Source organism: Rousettus aegyptiacus, unplaced genomic scaffold (assembly GCF_014176215.1).
Source record: "Rousettus aegyptiacus isolate mRouAeg1 unplaced genomic scaffold, mRouAeg1.p scaffold_m13_p_6, whole genome shotgun sequence".
Classification (NCBI taxonomy): domain Eukaryota; kingdom Metazoa; phylum Chordata; class Mammalia; order Chiroptera; family Pteropodidae; genus Rousettus; species Rousettus aegyptiacus.
Window position 1 is genome coordinate 13,579,814 of NW_023416309.1, and position 18,776 is coordinate 13,598,589.

The window sequence follows — 18,776 nt, forward strand, 5'->3', positions numbered from 1 at the left end:
CAGGGGTACTGCAGTGGTGTCCAGAAAGCATTGTGATTGGGAAGAAACCATGAGAGCCCAACAGGAATGAGTAACATTACTCTTTTTATTGATTTCAAGCATGGGGTTTCTTTAGAATCCCAGGCATACTCCTGTGTTCTACAAAGTATGAGGTGATGCAGACCAGGATAAAAAGATGACTTAATGGGTTCTGGGAAAATAAATTCTGAGAGCTGGTTGAAGTCAGCCAACTTCCCAAGCCATTAAAGATTACATTATGTTGCTAGATTCTGCATAGACTCATTCAATTTTCATGGACCTTGGATCACATGACATTTACTCTGATCACTTTCCTTTACAACCTAAATAAATTTCAGGGGATTCATACTTTCTGTAAATTTGTGCACAAAACTCTACTTCTATGTGCATTTTTCTAAGGACAAGGTTGTCATAGTTTGTATTTTTTCCCCAAACAGACCCTGAACAAAGATTTAGATGCCAGTAATTAATTTGGGAGGTGATCATAGGATTCAAGCAGTTTAAGGGAGAAGAAAGCCAATCTATGTGCTTTAGGCAATTGGACTGAATCCCACTGGGGACTCTGAGAAAAATGCTAAAGTGTGGTCCATGGACCGGCAGCATCATTATCTTCTGGAAGCTTGGTTAAAAGTAAAAACTCAAGAATCTCTGGCTTAATAAGCTCTCCAAGTGATTCTGATGTGTTAGTAAATGTTGAGAAACACTAAAGGACATCATACCTCAGAATTTCCCCACTGAGGGAATATGGAACTGGAGTATTTGGCCACCAAATCCCATCTCTTACTGGGTTTGGATTGCTACCAGGAATGTTAACTGCTGGCAATTCCAGACAAAGGTATTTGAGGTAAGAAGCTATGAGCTTATACAGGATATGTCTACTAAAGCTTTAGTGAACTCTGGAGTGGGCTGAGGCATTATGTGTAGGGCACAGACAAGATCTGGATAAAGGTTCATAGCTTTCATCATATTCTCATGTTTAAAAGTCTGTAAGCCCTCTTAAAAAGTTAAGGGCTATATTTCTTTAACAAATATTTATTGAGTGCCTATTATGTATCAGGTACTAAGTCAGGCATCAGAGGTGCAAAAACAAAGTTTTTGCAGTCAATGATAAACTAATTATTAAATGCCTATTCTTATAGCTGGGGTAAAATAAATAAATAAATAAGTCAGTCAGTCAGTCAGTCAGTCCAGAGTCTGCTAGTCAACAGCTCTGAAAACCTAGAAACTTAATTTGTTTGAGCTCAAAATTTAAGAATCTTAAATATAACAAAAAATCATGATGTAAGTGTACTAATTTACAAGAAAGGCAAGTTGTGAAATTATTTCCTTAATAGAAAGGTCTACTCGAAAGTCAAATTATTATCAGAAGTTGCAATGGTGGTTTAATGCACTGAAGTGCATGCTTGCACAGGATCCAGCCAGAAGTTCAGTCAAATACTCTCAAGTTCTGCTATTCCTTTGCCTGGACATTATTCTTCTGTTAAAACAATCTTCCTTTAAAAAGGTTTCATACATTTGAATACCATAGTTCACAGGGGCCACACGGTCACAGTAGAGCTGTCTATACTGCTCATAGACATCTTCTGTTTGCCATCATTGTGTTTTAAAACCCAGGAACGCTTTAAACTAGGAGTTCATGCAAATTCCGTTTTAAATAGCAGCTTGTGCTCTCCAGTGGGTCATAATCCCCACTACTACCTATTGTTTTACACCAGGCCATCTTTTTTTGTTACTAACCTAGAATCTAGAGCCATTTGAGTTAGTAACTTCAAGGGTTTCTTTTGCATAAACCACATGCCCATAATACTGTGCCCTAAAATCACGCAGATGCATAAACCACATGCCCATAATACTGTGCCCTAAAATCACGCAGATAGCTCATTTCCTTAGTCTAGGGTCTAGATCTTTGCTGTCCAGTACTATAGTCACTAGTTGTATGTGGATATTGGGCTCTTAAAATGTGCCTAGTCCATATTGAAATGCTCTCTATATATAAACACTGGATTTCGAAGACTCAGTATGAATAAAAGAATATAAAATAGCTCATTGATAATTTTAAGATATTACCTGATATCAAACTATACTACAAGTCTATAGTAATCAAAACAGCATGGTACTGGCATAAGAACATACACATAGATAAATGGAACAAAATAGAGAGCCCAGAAATAAATCCACGCCTATACGGTCATTTAATCTATGACGAAGGAGGCAAGAATATACAATGGGGTAAAGACAGTCTTGTCAACAAATGGTGTTGGGAAAACTAGACAGATACATGTAAAAAAGTGAAACTGGACCACTTTCTTATATTGTATACAAGAATAAACTCAAAATGGATTAAAGACTTAATATAAGACCCCAAACCATAAAACTCTTAAAAGAAAACATAGGCAACAAACTCTGACATTGTTCTTAGTAATATTTTTCCTAATATATCTCCTCAGGCAAAGGAACCAAAAGAAAAAATAAACAAATGAGACTACATCAAATTAAAAAGTTTTTGCGCAACAAAGGAAATCATCAACAAAACAAAAAGACAACTTACTGAGTGGGAGAAGATATTTGCCGATAATACATCTGCTAAAGAGTTCGTATCCAAAATTTATAGAGAACCCATACAACTCAATACCAAAAAAACAAACGATCCAATTTAAAAAATGGGCAAAGGACCTAAATAGGCATTTCTCCAAAGAGGACATTCAGATGGCCAACAGACATATGAAAAGAGTCTCAAAATCACTAATCATCAGAGAAATGCAAATTAAAACCACGATGGGATATCACTTCACATCTGTCAGAATGGCTATCATCAATAAATCAACAAACAAACATTGGTGAGGATGTAGAGAACCCTTGTGTACTAATTAGCTGTGCTAATTAGTACAGCTACTATGGAAAATAGTTTGAAGTTTCCTCAAAAAATTAAAAATAGAACTCCCTTATTACCCAGCAATTACACTTCTGGGTATTTATCCAAAGGAAACAAAAACATGACTTTGAAAAGATACATGCACCTCTGTGCTTGCTGTGGCACTATTTACAATAGCCAAGATATGGAAGGAACCTAAGTGCCCATCAATAGACAATTAAATAAAGAAGATATATACAATGGAATATTACTCAGCCATTAAAAATGAAATATTACCATTTTCAACATAGATGGACATAGAGGATATTATGCTAAGTTAAATAAGACAAAGACAAATTCCATATGACTTTACTTACATGTGGAATCTAAGGAACAAAATAAACAAACTGATGGTTGCTAGATGGGAGAGGTGTTCGGGGATTGGGTGAAAAAGGTGAAGAGATTAAGAAATAATTACAAAATAGTCATGGGGATGTAAAGTACAGCATAGGGAATATAGTGAATAATATTATAACTATATATAATGCCAAGAAGTACTAGACTTATGGGGGAAGTCACTTCATAAATTATATAAATGTCTAACCACTATGCTATACACCGGAAACTAATATAATATTGACTGTTACGTCTAATTAAAAAATAAAAAAAAATCACAATATTGAATATATGTTGAAAAGGTATTTTGAATATGTTGGGTTAAAATTACTAAAATTTCATATTTCTTACTTTAAAAAATGTGGCTACTAAAAATTTTAAGATGCATGTGTGGCTTGCAATATATTTCTACTGGACAGCACTGGTTTAGACTATGAGAGCTATTCAGGGGCTTTGAGAGAAGAAAATGAAGTCTTCATTTCTTATTTTTATTTTCTTGTTTCCCTCTATTTTACTCCTCCTTGTTGACTAAGTTAAGTCCATCTTTTGTTCCAGATGCTACTCACTGCGTCTGCATTTACAGTTTTTTGAAAGCAGAAAGCCCTATAACCAAATGCTGAGTCACCAAGTAAGGATGTGTCCAGAAAAACAGGTAACAAGTGAAAAGTTCAAACCACACACCAATGCAGTCCCCTTCCACATCCGAACACCTGTGCTTATGTTCGATTAAAAAAAAACTTTTCCTATTTTGGTCGGGATAAACTGATGGGGGTGTGGTACCAGTGGATAACCATATACATTTCTGTGGAGCCAAATACTATTTGCAAACCACTGTAGGGAAAAAAAACGGATGAAAACTTCCTGAAGAGACGAGAAGGTCAATTTATGATTTGCTCGCTCCATCTCTACTCAGCATGCAGAAAGAAAATGCCAGGAAAATGGAACTTCAGCTAAAGGCGACACCAAGTTTGCGTCACTTGGGAAAAGAGAAGGCCCCGTCTCTACTTATTCCAGTGTACATTCCCTATACTATTATCCCCCAGTCCAGACTGTACCTACTGCCTGTAATAGTTTTCCGACTCTCCCGCCATCTCAAAATTCTTCCTCGCCCTCGACCACCTCTAGACCTTTCCAGGCCACCCCTGCAACGCCTTGCTGCCGCCATCTTACACAACACTATCGCGAGATATTCAGATCTTCCTGGCGCCTGACTCACTTGCTTTCTTGCGAGAAGTTCTTCTCAGCTGTTCTCGCTGTAGCCGAGGAAAGTGTCGCGAGAGCTGGTTGCCTTGGCTCCCTGTAGCTATAGCAGCCGCGGCGGTTAAGGATGCGGCGGCAAGTGTGGTGAGTGCGACATCCTCAGAGGGGCGGGGCTGGAGGTAAAGGGGTGCAGGGGGTTGCGCCTAGGGAGGGGCGGGGAAGGTTGGGTCACGGGAGCAATGGGTTTGAGTGTGACGTGTGGGTAAGGACCTGGGTCTAGGGGGTATAGAAATAGGGCGCCGGTCTGCACTAGGGCATACGGGGAGGGCTGGAGCTGCTGGAAGGTCCAGGGGGTGGAAGCGGGTGTAGCAGGGTTCAAGGGGCAGGGGCCGGAGCATGGAAGCTTGTGTGTGGTGGGAGCAAGAGGGTAACCGGGACTCAGGACTGAATAAAGAGACCAGACTACATCGAGAAATAAGTGGGAAGAAATGGGGTACCGCTAGAAGGAGGTGTGTTGAACGAGAGCACAGAGGTTGGGCCCGGTTTGCGTTGCACCGGGGGAATAGGGGTGTGTGTGTGTGTGTGTGTGTGTGTGCGCGCGCGCGCGCGTGTGTATGTGAGAGAGAGACCTTCGCAGCTCCAGAGGGTCCGCCTAAGGCTGGTCCGGGACCTGACGCTCCAGAATTTGGGTCCTAAATGGCTTGGCGGGAATGGTGGCGTCCCGGACCTTCACCTCACCCTCCATCCCCGTCCCTTCCAAAGAAATCCCCCACGGGCTCTTGAGATGTGAAAGGAGGTTCCTGGTGAGCTAGTATTAGTTGGGAAGATTCTTTTGGTGGAGAGACTGTGAGTGGGATAATGAATGATTGCTGCTCTGAAACTAAGTGTGGGGTGGGAGCTGGAGAGAAATTTTTGAAAAAACAAAAACAGAAACGCAGATGTGCTTCCTCTGGAGCGTATTGAGTTGGAAGAAGGGGGTGTGTGCTAAGATCACATTTCTGTCTAGACAAATTCAAGTGTAGAATTACTTTACGGTGTTATTTATGAAATTATATACGCAGTGTAAAATCAGTTTAGATGATACAGTGAAAGAATGTGCAGTACGACACTTAAATCTACGACTGTAACTTGAAGACTAAGAAAAGTGTTTTTATTGCAGCAGGCTAAACACTAGGGATTGTTTTAGTTGCTTGAATATAAAACCTAGTGTTCCCAGGGTGTGCCTTTTCAGGTTATTTGCTTTTTAAGAAATGGATGAGGTTTTATTTTAGGAGACTGAACAAGTTTTGAATTTTGTCAATCTGGAAATAAAATGAGTCAGTCTCCCAGGAGTTAAAATCACGGAGAAGGCAAAGCATTTAGTTTGAGTCTCAATAACTGTTTTCTGGAGAGAGATTTGGCCTACTTTGCTCCTTAAGTCTTATTTTAGTGAAAACAATGGCTTTAATTGAGAGTAAAATAATTTATCCACTTTAATCTACAGATGCAGCTTTCTGATAATTTTTTCTCACTTCTGTAGGTATAAATTTGCAAGAGATAACCTCTCTTGATTATGTAACTGGATTTTTCCATGTTAAGGTTCACAAATTCATTAATTAGAATAATGGCTTTTAAGTCCTTCTAGAGCTGGCATTGATGTAGTTAATCATTGAACCTATTTATTTAACATGTGTTAGACTAAAACTTTTGATTGTAATGTCAGTAGCTAAGCTTTAAAGTAAGGTGATTTTCTGAGGCAAGATAAAGCTTCATGTGGTTGAGTCCAAAAGATTTCTGCATGAATCCATTAAGGAGCTTTACTGAATTCCTATTATGTATGTAAGGCATTGCAGGGGGGAAAAGATTCATTCATTCATTTATCCAGTTAACAAACATTTATTGAGACCTATTTTGTGTCTGATTACTAAGCCTTCAGGATACAAATACAAGTCTTGCTCCCTGCCTTGGAATTGCTTAGAGCCTAGGAAGGGAGAGAAATAGAGAAACAAATAATTACAGTGTAATAAGAACAATATATGAACATAGGCTTATGAAACAAGGTTCTGGCCCTGAGGAGTTTACATAGTAGTTGACAAAACTAAAAAATAATAATAATAATTAAAAATATCAAAATATTAAGCAAATTCTAAACTATACATAGCATCAGTAAAACATTACATTTTTCAGAAGAGAGAAGTTAGAATGGAAGCTTGAGAAAATTCATGGGTCGGTTCATAATTTAATAGTCTTTTTTAGTACTCAAAATAAATATCACTAAACATTCCTAAGTCAATAATAATAACATTAAACATAATAGCTAAAATTTGTTGAGTGATTATTAATGTGCCAGATACATTATCTCATTTTATCTTCACAGCACTCTACTCTTTAGCTGGTACTAATACTTCACTGTTAAAGAAAACTGAAGATTAAAAAATTAAGGAAATTGCCAATGATCACAGAGCTAGGAAATGGCAAATTCTGGAGAAATTGGAGCTAGAAATATGTGTGATTGGGAAAACCTAAGCAAGATTATTTTTTCTTTTTCTTTTTTTTTTTCAGGGAGGGAGCCTTGCGATGTGGGTAGGAGGGCAGAGATAGAAGGTGGAATTAGCCAAAAGACCAGACTTCAATCTCTGTGTCCTTTATTTATAGATTTTCCTCTCTCAAATAATTATGCTACATATGGTGAATGAATTTGAATATTAGCATGATGCTAAATATGAAGTTTATATTGATGTACAGAGAATTGAATGAATTACCATATTTGTGTCGTGTATAATTGTATAGGGAGCTATGCTTGAGAAAATAGTTTAACAAGCAATCGTTGACATTTGTAAGCTTCCAGAAAGTAATCATTTTAACAGTGGAAATCGTTAGCTATATTCATATATATATGGCAGGTGTTATTATACTTTAAAGGATTAAGTTAAACTTTTTTATATTGCAATTTTTTATATTGAGAAAAATGTATATATAAATATCACATGTATTTGCTTTCAGATTTTTAAAGCTCTTATTTTAAACTTCAAAACCTGATTTTCTGGTTGAAATGCAAATATTATATCTTAGTATACGATTTCTTTAAAAATCTGAGAATGAGAAATACTATTGGTGAAGTGTTGATACTTAGTTCTGGACTGAGTTGAATGCTTAGAAGTCAACCAGTCTAATCCATTCATTTTAAACTGAGGCAGCTAACTAAAGCCTAGAGAACTTTTAAATGACTTGCCCAACACACAGCTATGATGTCCTGGGTATCTTGATTTCCAATTAAGTATTCCTTCTACACGTTGTCAAATTATATTTAATAATTGTTATACATTAAATATAATTGAGAGTTTTAGATGCTTTTAGCTGATTTTAGGAAACCAGTGACGTCAGGAGGCTATTAATAGATGACATAGTACAAACTAATTATTTGTTTCTCTTATACTGTCCTACTTAGGATAATACATACATTTAGATAATTTATTCAGATGCTGCCTACATTTGGTTTGTTATATCACTGTTTCATTTTTCTGTGTCCAGCTTCATTGCTGGCCCATTTTAATAAATGGTGATACATCTTTAAAAAGTATAGTTGTACAGCTATTTTGTAATACACAATATTCTTAAGAAATACATGCAGATTTGAAGGTGAGTCCAGATGTTTTTTTGGTTTTTGTTTTTTAATTGAATTGACTTTTCTGCAGCTGTCCCTCATCTGTATAGATTTTAGCTGGAATAGCACGTGGGAATGAATGAGATGCTTATATTTTATAATGCCTTTTAACTAAATGGGCTGGGTGCTTGTGTTTTGTTTTGTTTTTCCCTTGCTTATGGGTTTTTTTTTGTTGTTTGTTTGTTTGTTTTTTAATGTGAATTGTTTTGAAGCATTCAGACATTTTTCCAAGAAAGGTGAGAGCCAATAAATGAAATGAGATGTAGAGTCTTGAAGGCTGAGAATGGAACTTCTCCAGACAGGTTGAAAACTGAAAGAGCAGTTGGTGATGTGTGAGGAGACTGATACTTTTAAAGCATTCTTTAACTCTTAACCCTCAGGAGAGCCTGAATACCTTTTCTTCTACTTTAATACACATACCCTCTGGAAAGGTTCTATCCATTTACACTCCTCCAGGGATGAGTGGGAAAAAGTATTAATTTCCCAGCACTTATATTAGTAACAGTAAATAGACATTGAAGAAACCAAAAACAATTTACACAATATGTAAAATATATTATCTCATTTTAAATTTCCATTTCTTTAATTGCCTGTGAAGTCGAAAGTTTTCCTATATTTATTATTTTACTTTCTTGACTTCCCTGTTTTGTCTTTTAAAATATCCTTGAATTATTTTTATAAATATTTAAATTGTATACTTAAAATAATTTAAAGAGAAAAAAGAATGCAGTCTATCAAAAAAATAATATTTTATATAGTGAGAGGCTGAGAAGTATAGGTTACCCTTCCAGAAATGTCCTGTTTGGTAGTTTTTCCTCCAGTCCTTTCCTATGCATTTCTAATTTATATATCTTTTTATAGCTTTTTAAAATCAATCGAATGATAATATATTTTTTTGATAGCTTTTTTTTTTTTTAACTTAGTATGCCTTTGAGAGAGGTCTTATCCTGTCAGTATACACTTTTTAATAGCTGATTGTATTTCAATTTGAATTACTGTAATTTACTTAAGTGTTCCTTTATCATGGCCATTTAAATTGTCTCAGATTTTTGCAACAACACTAAAATGAACATCTTTATTATCTCATGTTCACATGTTCTAGAATATCTCTGAGTGCAGGCGCTTAACATTGTTTCTTAAAAGGTATGCATGTTTTCAGTTTTGAAAGATACTGCCAATCTGCTCTTCAGTCTGTACCATTCTGCATTCCACCAGCAGTTTATGAAAGTGCCTGTATCTTTACATACTCGCTAACACTTGACATAATCGATCTTGTACATTTTTACCAATATACTGGGCAGAAATATTGTTTTAATTTTTAGTTTCTAGACTACTCATTTTTAAAAAAATCATTTAAAAATTTCAATTACAGTTGACATACAATATTATATTAGTTTCAGATGTACAATATAGTGATTAGACATTTATATAACTTATGAAGTGCATCCTAATAAGTCTAGTACACATCTGATACCATATATAGTTATTATAATATTATTGATTATACTCCCTATGCTATACTTATATCCTCATGACTGTTTTTATAACTGGTAAATTGTGCTACTTAATCCCTTTCCCTTTTCACCCATCCCCCCTTTCCAGATTACTTATGAGTTTGAGCATCCTTTTAGTTCTTTATTGGCTGTTTACATTTCTTTCTGTGAAACTGGTTAGTCTCTTGTTTGTCTCTTTAAACTAGGTTGTGTTCTTTTACCTACTGATTAACAAGAACTTTTTATATATATGTGGGTACAATTTTACACTTCGTATATATATATTGCACATTATTTTTCCAGTGTATTGCATTATCTGTAGTGTCTTTTTACGTGCTGAAATTTTTATATTTCCTGTAGTCATATCTTTTTTTAATGGCTTCCGTATTTTGAGGCTTGCTTAAGAAGGCTTTCTCTATCCCCAAATTATAAAAATATTGTTTTATTTTAACACTTTACAGCTTAAAAACAGTTCTTTAATCAATTTGGAATTTATTTTTGTGTTTTATGAGGTACTTTTTTCCTTCAAAAATATGCAATTGACCCAACTCTATTTATTGAATATTGTATCTCTTTACTGATATAAAATCCTATCTTTGTCATGCTCTAAATACCATATGTACCTATGTATGTGTGTTTGTTTCTAACTCTATTCTTTTCAGCTTATCTATTTGTTTATTTCTGGACCAATACCACCTAATTTTAATTATTGTATGTTTGGAGGTCATGTTTTCCTCAGTTTTAGAACATATGTAAGAAAATAATTTTTTCTTTCAGAAACAGTCTTTCAGGTTTCATTAAAAACAAAAATTCTTTTGGGATTGTAATTGGGATTGATCGCAATCAGTAGGTAGAGTACTTACTATATGAGCGTATTAACATCTTTATAATGTTGAAACTTCCCATTTAGAAACAGGATATTTTCTTTATTTAAGTTAAAAAAATCCTTCAGAAAAGTTTATAGTTCTTTTCATATTGGTCTTGTACATGTTAAATTTCTAGGTATTTTATAGTTATTTAAAGTTATGGCAGTTGGGAATCTTTTACCTCATGGCATTTCAAAATTTGGTTATTGCTGGCATATAGGAAGGACAATTCTTGAGTCTTCTCTGTTGATCTTGAGTTGGATTACCTTACAAATTCTTTTATTAAATATAATGATTTTCATTTGATTATTTTAGATTTTCAAGATGATCATATTTTCTAGCTATTAGTGTCTTTGCCAATTTTCATTTTGTTTTCTTATTTTGACATGTTTTAAAGCTATAATAAAAATGTTAATCCTTTATTATATAGCTTGCAATGTTCTTTAGTTTGCTGTTTGTTTTTATAGGATGTCTCTTGACCATCAGTGGGTAAAACACTAGAATGGGCTATTGCAATGACACTGGGAAAATTCTAAGAATGTTAGAATTCTTTAAAACTAAGTCTGGTGAATAAAACTATGAATTAAATGAAAGGAAAAAATACCACTTCTGGGTACAAATGAGATTTGATTATAAAATTCATAAACTCATTTAATGTTATTTATAGTGATATGCCATCTGAGTTAAAGGAGTTGAATTTAAAGTCGGGGAGAAGATAGCTGAATAAAACTGATCAGATTGAAAATCCACACTAGAATATATAAATAATAATTTTATATGATGTTTAATCATATATGTAGAAGAACTGGTTTTTCAGATTATTGTTATTCTTGGGGGGGAAATAATTCTTTAAGAGCAAAGTCCTCGCACAGCTGTTTTCTGAAGGGAAACCCTAGCATGTGGACATTCCTGAGTTTAGCATCGAGAAGGAGGTTAGCATAGTAGAAAGAACATGGGCATTGGGATCAAACAAAACTTGAGTTCCATTTTAGTTGTCATTTATTAGCATTGTGATCGTCAGCTCATTAAGTCTATATCCTCCTCTAAAATAGGGTGCTCACACTATGGTTTATACCATAAAATAGTGTTATTTACTACTCAAAATTGATGTTGCTGTAAAATTCCATTATGCGGTGCAGATATTTGGTGATAGAGAAGGCATGCTATAACTTAAAGTGTTAGAATTCTTTAAACCAAGTCTGAATTCTTCAGTTGTTGCTTGTCAGTAACATAGATCCAGTCAGATTGGGTTAGAATTCTGAACCAAGAACCTAGTGTGGGATCTAAGAAATACGTAATACTTTTCCTTTCATCTTCTAAGATCTTCTAGCTGGGCTAGTTAATCAAATTAACAGAGACAGAGTAACAGAAGAAAATCAAATTCTAATATATGGATATGGGGAATTCACATAAGTATGAAAATTCCAAGTATAGTGAGGCAAAACTGGAATTATATGACCTTTTAGACAAAGGAGAAAAGGGAAGGAATGGTGTCTTAGATTTCAAAAATGAGAATGGGCCATTTACAGGTAATTGAGGAAGATCAGTGGCATCAGCAGGTAAATTTTTGCTAGGCTGAGAAACAATGAGACATGGGGTATCTAGCAAATGGGCCCCTGCCTAAAGCCCTCCTATTTACTATTCCTAATTCAAATTAGGCCAAGGCAAACATCCTAAGATTTCTTTCCTGAAGCAGATTTTTCTATCTGAATCTTTCGGGCAGAAAAGGGGGGAAGTTGAATGATTCTTCCTGAGCCTTTTGTTTTTTTAATGGTGAGCTTAAAATCAATATTCCAAAAGGCAAAACTTTTGGTCCCCTTCCTTATATAGCATCTCTTCTACTTCCTCCTTACACTTTTAATAATACTTTTAATTACACTGTATGATTATAGCACATTTTATTTATCCATTCATCAGTTGGTAGACATTGGTGTTGTTTCCACTTTTGGATGAGGCAAATGAAGTGCTTAACCCACAAAATTAGTATACTAAGGGTTGTGCAAGTACAAAATTTCAAGGGGCACTTATTTGTTCTCCAGGTTGTGCAAATGCAGGGTCACTTGATAAACTCTGAGATTGAGTGCCTTCTTAAATTTTGTGCCTGGGAACCTCAAGTGTCCCACCACAGTCCTTGCTGTGGGGTGGCTCTGATCGTAATTTTCATCTTCACTGAATACCAGCCACTTTTGAAAACTGAGTAAAAAAATTATACTGTTCTTTGTCACTTTCCTATTCAACAGTGTTTAGTGATCTTCTATTAAATATCAAAGACCTGTGATTCTAGCTTATTTCTAGTTGGGTTCCCAGTATCTCATCCTCTCATCCAGTCTACTTTCTATTACACAAACAAGTCAAAAGTTTTCTTGTTATCCTCACTTTGCCCATGCCATTTTTTACCTGGAACTGATAAACTGAACAAAATCTATTTGTGGTGGCATTGATCAAGATGAACCAACTGGTTGAACCTAAGGTACTAATCTTGTTCAGACTCTAGTTCTTACGTATTAGAAGTAGTCTCCTTCCTAACGAGGTCACAGATATTTTCTAGGAAACTAGTTAGGAAGCTTTCCAACTATGTTTCTTAGTGCTAAAAGACATAAGTATCCCTAGTCAGGACAAATTCTATAGCTATTGGTTCAAATTGTATTTTTCCTAGTTTTCTCAAAGTGCTTTGCTCAGCTTTTTCTGAGCAGTGCCCGAAGCATTTACTAATTTTATACAACTGATTTGTTTGTGTCAACCTGAGATAAAGCCATGCACAGTAGAAGCCATTGAAAAAGAAGTCATACTAATGTATGTACAGTGTTTAAAAGTGAAATAGTATTTTAAGGCTTATAAAGAAAAACATCTTTCTTTTGCCCTGCTCTTCCTTATGTACCCGTGATTCTTGTTCTTCATAGCACTTTTATTTTTTTCTTTAAAATTTTTTTTTCAATCACAGTTGACATTCATTATTATTTTATGTTAGTTTTAGGTGTACAGCATTTGTAGTTAGACATTTTTATAATTTATGAAGTAACCCTCTCTCCTCCCCCGATTATCTTTGGAACACTTTAAAATGTTGGCTTTTTTTGGGAGGGTGTTTGCCTTCATATAAATTTCCAAATTACATGCTTAAACTGATGTTTCTTCTACTTCCTCCCTCTTCCCATACATACGTGCATACTTTCTCTCCCAATGTATGTATAATACAATTTTTGGTTAAATCAGTTATGGTAAGCAGAATAATGTGTGCCCCCACCCCCGTATGTCTAATTCTCAGGACATGTGAATATATTCCCTTACATGGTAAAAGGAAATTAAAGTTGCATATGGAATTAAGGTTGCTAATCAGCTGATTTTAAAATAGGGAAATTATCCTGTATTACTCAGATGAGTTCAGTGTAATTAAAGAGATGTTAAAAATGGAAGAAAGAAGCAAAATAGATGCTATAAGAGAAGGATTCATTCTCTGTTGCTGGATTTGAATATGTAAGAAAAAGTACCATGATTGGAGGCATACCTTCAGAATCTGAGAAAGGAAAGTAAACACTCTCCCCTAGTACTTCCAGAAGGGAATGCAGCCTTACCACCACCATGATTTTAGCCCAGTGAAAGCATATTGAACTTCTACAGGTTTAAGATAAAAGATTTGGGTTGTTTTAAGCCACTAAATTTGGGGTAGTTTGTTACAGCATCACTAGAAAACTAATACGTCAGTATTTCATTGTTTGCATTATTATGATTTTGTAAATTTTGTTCATAGCTAAGCCACGTAGTAATATATTTCCTTTCTTAAATTTTGTTTTTTCCTAGTGTTAGTACCTACTTTTTTTGTTCCGTGTTTTCAAAAGTTACTTGTAACTATTTTTCTGGGTGAAGGCACAGAGCTAAATGTCAGGACCAGGTTTGAATGTCCTCTAAGTCTTTGTGTGATTATAGGCAGGTTACTTGTATCCACATTTTTTTTAATTAAAATTTTTGTTGAGATAATTGTAGGTTCACATGCAATTATAAGAAACTACACAGAGATCCATAGTACATATTGCCCAGTTTCCCAAAATGGTAACATTTCGTAAAACTACAATATAATATTACAACCAGGATATTGACATTGATATATACCACTGATCTTATTCATATTTCCCCAGTTTTACTTATTCTCAGTGTGTGTGCCTGTGTATTGTAATGGATACATGAACCTACACAGTCAATATACTGAACAGTTCTAAAACCAACAGGAATTTCTAGTGTTGCTCCATAGACACTCCCATCCTTGGCAACCAGTTATCTGTCCTCCTCTAAAATTTTCTCTCTTCAAAAATGTCATGTAAATGAAATTATACAGTATGTAACATTTTGGGGTTGCACATTTTGGGGTTGCCTTTTTTCATTCGGCATAATTTCCTGGAGAGTCTTTCCAGTCGTTGCTTATATCAATAATTTGTTCCTTTTTATTGCTTAGTACTATTCTATGATATGGATATAGCACCATTTGCTTAAACATTCACCTGTTGAAGGACATCTGGGCTGATTTCAGTTTTTGGCCATTACAAATAAAACTGTTATGAATATTCATGTACTAATTTTGTGTGAATATATACTTTCATTTTTCTGGGCTACATGCTAGAAGTGTAATTACTAAATTGTATGATAGTTGCATGTTTAGTTTAAGAAACTGTCAAACTATTTTCCACAGTGACAGTAAATTTTATATTCTCATCAGCAGTGTATCAGTGATCTAGTTTCTTTGCGCTCTCACCCTCATTTGGCATTGTCCTTATTTTCAATTTTAGTTATTCCATGTTGATCTTATAGCCATATATGGTGATACTGCATTGTGGTTTTGATTTGCATTTTCTTAATGGCCGATAATGTTGAACATCTTTTCATGTGCTTACTTGCCATTTGTTTATCTTTTTTGGTGAAAGGTCTGTTCATGTCCTGTACTCATTTTCCAATTTGATTGTTTGGGTTTTTACTGTTGAGTTTTGAGTGAGCTTTATATATTATAGATACTAGTCCTTTGTTGAATATGTGCTTTGCAAATATTTTTTTCTCAGTCTGTAGCTTGCCTTTTAACTCTTTCCCTTGGCTTTTATAAAATAAAAGTTTTTAATTTTGATAAGGTCCATTTGATCAGTTTTTATGAATCATGCTTTTGGTGTCAATTCTAAGATTTTCTTGTATTTTTTTTCCCCAAAATTTTGTGGTTTTATATTTTACATTTAAGTCTATGATCATTTTGATTTAATTTTTATATGATATGTAAAGTTTGGGTTGAGTCATTTTTTTGCCTCTGAATGTCCAAATGCTCGAGTACTTTTTCTTTCCTCATTAAATTGCTTTTGCACTTTTGTTAGAAATCAGTTAAGAATGTTTATGTGGGACTAATTTTTGGTTCTCTATTTTGTTCCACTAATTAACGTGTCAGTCCTTGCACTAATATCATGCTGTTTTGATTACTGTAGCTATGTAGTAAGCTTTAATATGAGGTAGAGTAATTCTTCTCACTTCTTTGTCATCGTTGTTTTAGTGGTTCTAGAGTTTGTAAGCTGTCCATATAAGTTTTAGAATCAGCTTGTCTATGTCTACAAAAAGCCTTGCTGGTCTTTGGGTAGGAATTGCATTAAATCTATAGATCAATCTATGGAGAATTGACATTTTTATCATGTTGACTCTTCCTGTCCATGAACAAATAAATCTCTTTGTTTACTTAGGTCTTCTTTGATCTCTTTCATCAGAATTTTATAATTTTCAGTATACAGACCCTATACATGTTTTGATAATTGTATATTTAAGTATTTAATTTTCTCTGGAGTGATTGTAAATGGTAATGTTTTAAATTTTGGTTTCTGAATGTTTATCGTTGGTACATAGAAATGTGATTGATTTTTGTGTGTTGATTTTATATCCTGTGACCTTGTTATTTCTAGGAGGATTTTTTTTTTTTTTTGTAGATTCCTTGGGATTTTCTATGTAGACAATCATGTAATTTGCAAATAGTTCGATTTCTCTCTTTCCAAACTATATGCCTTTTATTTCTCTTTCTTTCCTAGGACGGTACCTAGAACTTCCAATACTGTTTTGAATAAGAGTAGTGAGAGTAGACATCCTTGCTTTGTTCCCAGCCTGTGGGGGAAGGCATTTAGTATTTCACCATTAAGTGTGATGTTGTAGTTTTTTGCGTAGATGCTTTTTATCAAGTAACCACATATTTAAAAAATTTCGGCTGAAATTGTAATTCTTCTGCAATACTTTTTCGGATTCCTTGAAGCTAATATTTACCCTGCATGTTTCAACAGCATTCTGCTTATTCTACTATTATTGAGATCTAATTCAATTGTATTGTGGTTGATTCATGTTCATCCATCTCCCCTTCTCCTCAAAGATACTTAATTCCTTCTAGGCTATGAGGGTAGAGGCTATTTTATTCCTCTTTGTATCACTAATTTAATGCAGTGTGCCTGGCACCATCAAATTGTTTGAATGAAAGAGTCATTGAATAAATAATTGAACAAGAGAATGAGAAGTTATCTCTCACAGGGCTTAAGATAGTTTTAGTTATAGGAATATTATGAGCTTTGGAGACAGAATTCAAATCTCAGCCCTTCAGTTTAATACTTCTATGGGAAGTTGAGCCAATTTCTAAATATTTTCCTTATCTGTGAAATTATGATAATAATATCCTACCTGAAAAAATTAAGTGAAATAATATATGTTAATTCTTAACAGAGTAGCTATCATGTAGTAGGCATTCAAATTTTAGTTTTATTTTTCTTTCATTGAACTGTTTTAAGTATGAAATGACAGTGATTGTAAAATTACTTTGTGAAATGTATAAAGTTATTTCAGGCATTGTTTATATTTGTGTTAAAAACAGGCAAACTAATTTTGATTATATTGATTTAAGGGGAAAATTAGGGACATGAATAAATGGAGAAAGTTTGAATAACTTGTTGAACAATACTATGTGCCAACCTCTGTGCATAACGCTTTGCATGAAATAATCCATTTAATCCTTACAACCCAATGAAGCACATTTCTTCCTCTGAAAGATTATTTCTTTGTTTTTTAATTATAGTTTTCTCATATCCACCCTTTCTGAATAAGTCTCAGGAATGAGACAAATACAGTTTAATGCACATTTCAGATTTCGTAAAGCATGACAAATACTAACTTTTATTTCTAAGCTACCATCCTTAATATTTGGGGACTGTTCTTTAGGCTAAGTCTTTTTTTTCCCCAGGAAACTTTAGTGATGGTATTTACTTTATACTTCTCTAGGAGTACATTAGCTGCCCCCAATATATTAGGTTCTTCAGTTGTATGAAATTGATCTGGGAGACTAATGAATTTGTCTATTGCCTATGATATATCAGTTTTTTCCCCAACAAATATTATTAAGAAAGTTTAAATCAATTTTTGAAGGAGAATAAAAGCAGCAGACTGAATTTGTATTTAGTTTTTTTCACTTAATATCTTATATTTATTGATTAGTCTAAGACCTGTTTTGATTAGTTCTTTGTGTTTTTTAAATTGTGTTAATATACATAACATAAATTTTACCACCTTAATTATTTTTTTAATGTACAGTTCAGTAGTAATAATACATTCACATTGTAGTACAACCAATCTCCAGAACTTTTCATCTTGCAAAACTGAAACTCTATACCCATTAAAGAATTCCCCATTCTTCTCTCCTCCAGTGCCTGGCAACCACCCTTCTACTGTCTGTCTCTGAACTTGACTGTTCTAGGTACCTATTATAAATGGAATCATAGAATGTCCTTTTGTGCATGGCTTGTTTCACTTAACATAATGTCCTCAAGGTTCATCCATGTTGTAGCATGTGTCAGAATTTCCTTCCTTGTTAAAGCTAAATAATATTACACTTATGTATATACCACATTTTGCTTATCTGTTCATTTAGGTTGCCTCCATCTTTTGGCTATTTTGAATAATGCTGCTATGAACATGGGTATATAATGATCTCTTGGAGACCCTGTTGAGAAGTGCAATTACTGGATCATATTTTCAATTTTTTGACAACTCACCATACCATTTTCCATAGTGAGTGCACCATTTTACATATCCACCAGCAGTGAACAAGGGTTCCAATTTCTCCATATCTTCATCAACAGCTGTCGTTTATTTATTTTTTGACAGTAGCCATTCTAGTGGGTGTAAGATAGTATCTCATTGTTTTGATTTGCATTTCCCTAATGACTGGTGATATTGAGCATCTTTTCATGTGTTTATTGGCCATTTGTATATCTTTTTTGGAGAAAAATCTATTCAAGTCCTTTGTGCACTTTTTAATTGGTTGG

General features: G+C 34.3%; 2 protein-coding genes across 7 annotated transcripts in view; one reads left to right on the forward strand and one right to left on the reverse strand.

Moving 5' to 3' along the window:
- Positions 1 to 4,500, reverse strand: part of SEC24C (SEC24 homolog C, COPII coat complex component) — a 50,252-nt gene extending 45,752 nt beyond the window's left edge. The window contains exon 1 of the mRNA XM_016121062.2: positions 4,482 to 4,500. The gene's annotated coding sequence lies outside the window, so the exon portion shown is untranslated. The remainder of the gene's footprint in view (positions 1 to 4,481) is intronic.
- Positions 4,501 to 4,512: 12 nt separating this feature from the next.
- The window catches only part of USP54 (ubiquitin specific peptidase 54), a 106,888-nt gene continuing 92,624 nt past the window's right edge, over positions 4,513 to 18,776 (forward strand). For 4 of the 6 annotated variants that reach the window (XM_016120916.2, XM_016120967.2, XM_036223807.1 and 1 more), the window contains exon 1: positions 4,650 to 4,727. The gene's annotated coding sequence lies outside the window, so the exon portion shown is untranslated. Of the gene's footprint in view, positions 4,610 to 4,649; positions 4,728 to 4,869; positions 4,975 to 18,776 lie in introns of those variants that run through there. The other 2 variants (XM_016120902.2, XM_016120928.2) reach the window with 2 other exon arrangements.